The sequence below is a fragment of the Erinaceus europaeus genome, chromosome 3, assembly GCF_950295315.1.
Source record: "Erinaceus europaeus chromosome 3, mEriEur2.1, whole genome shotgun sequence".
NCBI classification, from domain to species: domain Eukaryota; kingdom Metazoa; phylum Chordata; class Mammalia; order Eulipotyphla; family Erinaceidae; genus Erinaceus; species Erinaceus europaeus.
In genome coordinates this window covers 155,642,287-155,647,506 of record NC_080164.1, presented here as the reverse complement: position 1 = coordinate 155,647,506, position 5,220 = coordinate 155,642,287, and positions in this window count along the sequence as shown.

Below are 5,220 nucleotides of genomic sequence, written 5' to 3'. Positions count from 1 at the left end.
TCATGGTGCAGGCAACAAGCCCCAGCAATAACCCTGGAGGCAATAAATAAATAAATAAATAAATAATCTAAGAGAAAACTTCCTACCTCTCAACCCTAAATATCACTTTCATGACTATCAAAAGTTTTAGCAATTGGGCAGCCTGGGAGGTGCCACAGAGGATAAAGCTTTGGACTTAAGCATGAGGTCTTGAATTCAACCTCTGGCATCACATGTACCAGAATGATGCTCTGGCTCTTTCACAGATATATATATGTGTGTGTGTATTTATGTATGTATGTATGTATGTATGTATGTATGTATGTATGTATGTATGTATATGAATTTTAACAATTAGGAGTCCCTAACAGGTAGATACTCTGGGGGTGGGAGAGGGTAGAGAAAACTGAATATGAAGGAAATCTTCCCTCCCAGCCTCTGTAAATATCCAGTCACTGTCAGCTGTTAGCCGTTTGTGCCTTGGCACTATCACAGTACACATTCTTCTAGACATGAAAGGAGGGGAGGAAATTACTAACATTATTCCAAAGGTAAGGCTTTCTCCAAAGAAAAATACAGAATAGCCTGTATCAGACAGACTTGTCAAACTGTGGCTGTGGTTATTGGCTTTCTCTTTACAAGCGAAAGGAGCTGTTGGTTGTATTTTATTTCTCCTTTTGGAAAAAGTCAAAGTTTGGAATCCAGGGTAGCACCAGGTAACCTGAACCGGACAATTTGTGTTCTTATACATATGTACATTTGCATGCACAAACAGGCATTCTGTGTATGACATGTGTATTCATACACACAATACATTGTGCATGTATGAAAACACGTATAGCTATAGCCTACATTTTAAGGCATTTGCATATATACACATATTCTTTGAACATATTTAATACTATACATTTATTCATAAGGCCTTAAGGATGTTTTATATCCCTTTGAGTGCAGGTTTAGTGGTTACAGAGAGGAAAGTAGACGCAAATGAGCTTTGGCAGCTATAGGATTCCACGGGGCACTGTATTCCTAGGGAGCTTGGAAGTTGGGCCAGGCAAGGCTTCAAAAAGGAGATGCCCATGGAGAAGTGATTATGTATCTACAAGAAGCTGCCACTATCTTGGTTTCAGTGGTAGCTGGTGGTGCTAGGAGACAGAGCTTTGCCTTCATTGGCCTGGGAAAACTTGGGTTTGGAATTTCTACCTGTGTGGGTGGGGGGCCTTGTTCAGCCCCTAAGTCAAGTGCCTTCTCTAACCCTCACAGCATCCTGGACTAGCTACCACCTAACAATTATCTCTCTTCTCTTATTGTTAGAATAGAAGCTTAGGGGAGAGGGTGAAAGAGGCAGTGGCACAACTGGTTGAGCACACATATTATAATGCTCAAGGACTTATGTTCAGATCCCCAGTCCTCACCTTCAAGAGGCAAGCTTCACAAGTAGTGAAGCAGTGCTGTGGGTGGCTCTTGTTCTGTTTCCTTCTCTATCTTCCCCTTCCTTCTCAATTTCTCTCTGTTCATATTTAAAAAGAAAAGGAAAGAAAGAAAGAAAGAAAGGAAAGGAAAGGAAAGGAAAGAAAGGAAGCGAAAGGAAAGAAAGGGAAGAAGCTTCGTAGGCATGAGGATCTAGGAAAGTCATGAAGTTTATTAACTTTTAAATTTACTTATTTATTTTTATGTCTGGGGAAGGGGAGATGGAGTACCAGAACACCTCTCCTATCTAGCATGTACTTTGGTGGGAAGCGAATCCCCCTCATCTTATAGCTTCCAAGTCCTGCACTCTACTACTGAGCCACCTCCTAGAATGCTTTCTTTCCTTTCTCATCCCTAACCCCCACCCTGCTCCCTCCACAAGCCAGGGTCTTGCACTTTTCTTGGTCACTTTAGAAATATGATCATGCACGAGTCGGGCAATAGCTGCAGCGGGTTAAGTGCACGTGGCACGAAGGGCAAGGACTGGAGTAAGGATCCCGATTCAAGCCCCTGGCTCCCCACCTGCAGGGGAGTTGCTTCACAGGCAGTGAAGTAGGTCTGCAGGTGTCTCTTTCTCTCCTCACTGTCTTCCCCTCCTCTCTCCATTTCTCTCTGTCCTAACAATGACGACATCAATAACAACAACAGTAACTACTACTACAACAACACAAAAAACAGGCAACAAAAGGGAAAATAAATAATATAAAAATATTTTTAAAAAGAGATATGATTATGTATTTCCAACCTTGAGACCATCTCCCCAGAGAGTACCTTTGGCCCACCTGCACAGTAGTTGTCAGGCTCAGGCAAAAATTAGCAAAGTCACGGGCCCCTTGGAATATACCTAAAATAGACCTACTAACTTTTTCCAAATGGAGACCCCCAAATCTCATCTGCTGTATTCTTGCTTTTAGGTTCCAGATTATTAAAAAATTTGTTCTGTTTTATATTTTATTGCTTTTTCAGCCACCACCAAGTTGTAGATGCTACCATGATGTCAACCTGATTCCCCTGAGCAGATGACCTCACCAGTGTACCCTGGAACTACATCTCTCCAGATCCCTGTCCCACTAGGGAAAGATAGAAACAGGTTGGGAGTATGGATCAACCTACCAATGCCCATGTCCAATGGGGAAGCAATTACAGAAGTCAGACCTTCCGCCTCTGCACCCCATAATGATCCTTGGTCCATACTCCCAGAGGGATAAAGAATAGGAAAGCTTCCAGTGGAGGCGATGGGATATGCAAGTCTGGTGGTGGAAAATGTGTGGAATTTTACCCCTCTTATCCTATGGTTTTGTCTATATTTTCTATTTTTTATTTTATAAACAAATTTTAAAAATAAAAAAGAAATATGACCATGTTTGGTTCTAGAGAGAGGAGTACTGTTTCTTGTTGGGAAGACAGTTTAAACTAGAGTTTGAATCCCAACTCATTAGGTATTTGGTCTTGGTCATGTTATTCAACCCCCACACTCCTTTCTTCTCAGTGGAATTTTTTTTTTCTTTTACTTAACCAGAGCACTGCTCAGCTCTGGCTTATGATGGTGCTGGGGATTGAATCTGGAACCTTGGAGCCTCCTGCATGAAAATCTATTGCATAACCATTGTGCTAACTCTCTGGCTGATAATAATAACTTCTATAACATAACATTTTTGCTTGATAGATTTCACTTTCTTCACCCAATCTTGGATGGAGCTTGAAGGAATCATGTTAAGTGATATAAGTTAGAAAGAGAAGGATGAATATCAGATGCTATCACTCATAGACAGAAGTTGAAAAAACGCTACCATGACATCGGCCTGCTTTTCCTGGGCAGATGACCTCAACAATGTGTCCTGGAACCCCACTTCCCCAGAGCCCTACCCCACTAGGGAAAGGTAGAGATAGGCTGTGAGTATGGATCGACCTGCCAGTGCCTATGTTCAACAGAGAAACAATTACAGAAGCCAGACCTCCCACCTTCTGCACTCCTTAGAGATCTTTCATCCATACTCCCAGAGGGATGAAGAATAGGGAAGCTTCCAGTGGAGGGGATGGGACACGGCACACTGGTGGTGGGAACTGTATAAATTGTACCTCTCTTATCCCACAATCTTGTTGATCATTATTAAATCAACAATAATAAATTTTTAAAAAGAAGTTGAAAAATAAGAAAATACAAAGCAGAACTTGGACTGGGTTTGGTATACTACACCGAAGTAAAAGACTCTGGAGTAGGGGGAGGTGTTCAGGTCCTGGAACAAGATGTCAGAGGATTTAGAGGGCGTTGAATTGTTATGTAGAAAACAGAAATGTTATACATGTACAAATTACTGCATCTTATTTTTGTCACTGTATTTGATTGTTGGCTATAAACCATTAAACCCCCAATAAAAAATAAAATTAAAGAACGCATCCACAATAAAAAAGCAAAAGGAAAAACAACAATAACTGCCAAGAGCAGCAGAGTCACTGAATCCCAGTAATAACCTTAGAGGCAAAATAAATAGATAAATAAAAATGTATGACACAGAACTTTATAAATATTTTATACATGAAAAAAAGAATTCCTGTAAGGTTAAAGCCATAATATAATAAATTGGTTGACCTAGCCATGCCTCCCAATATACTGCAAATATACCAGTTTTTTTTCTTTGAAAGCACAATTTCATTAGTCACAAATTTTAATTATAAGGATTAAGAAGTGGTAATTAATAAGTGGTTGGTCAAGCCAACCCACATTAGTAGTTTTGAAGTATGCAGATGCTGGGTTTTAAATAATGGTAACCAATAGCAAATTTTTTTAACACTGTTCAGAGTCTAAATGAACCAAATTTGATAAAAATTCAACACAGAAGGCTAAAAGAATGATAGTGCAATTATAATAATTAAACTAACTTAATTTTCCAAATCACTTTAGCTAAACAATAAATTCTAGATTAAAAAATCTAAAGCTACATAAAAACCAGTCTATTTTACTACCTGAAAGCAAAACAAATTTCATACTTCCTATGTAAACATAATTTTTGGTATTGAGGTAAATCTGATTTCACATGATATGTTTTATCAAACTTTTCCAGGAAAAAAAAATTGAACCCTGCTTTAGAAATTCTCATGTTACAATACATATTTACATATTTTTTTCTTCAAAGACCAATGGCAAATTTTTTAAGTTAATAGTCCTGTAATCAAAGAATTTATGTACATACATCAACAACCCAGAGTTCAGAGAAATTAAGTTCACTTTAAAAAACTCATTCTACTCTTTTATGGAGCAGAGAATGCAAAGTTATAATGTATAAGAAAAACATCATATACAAATGCTCCAAAATTAAATTATCCTACATTGGCAATAACTGCAACTTTTAAACTAAACAAACCCATCTAGATCTTTACTGTGGCTATGCAGCGTTTTGCCTTGTGGCCCTGAGATTTTACACAAGTAACAACCTCTTCTCTCTTGCCTCTTCTTCTAATGCTCCCTCCCTCCCCTACTCCCAATTCCCTTTTTTCATGGTCATCTTTGGCATGACTTCCAGATTCTGAAAGCAGACAACCTGCCACAGCAAAGAATCAAAAACAACATAAAATGTAATGCATGGAAACTAAGAGTATGAACTGAGAAAAAATACTAGGAAGAAGGTCAAGCAACAATCTACCTTCAAAGAAAAAGAATGGGCATAAAAAGGTGGTGGTGCCTGAGGAAGATGGGTCCTGAAATTGGGGCAGCCTGGAATGTTCCTACTCATGACCACAGTATGTGAGCTCAGATCTACAGGGATGCAAACG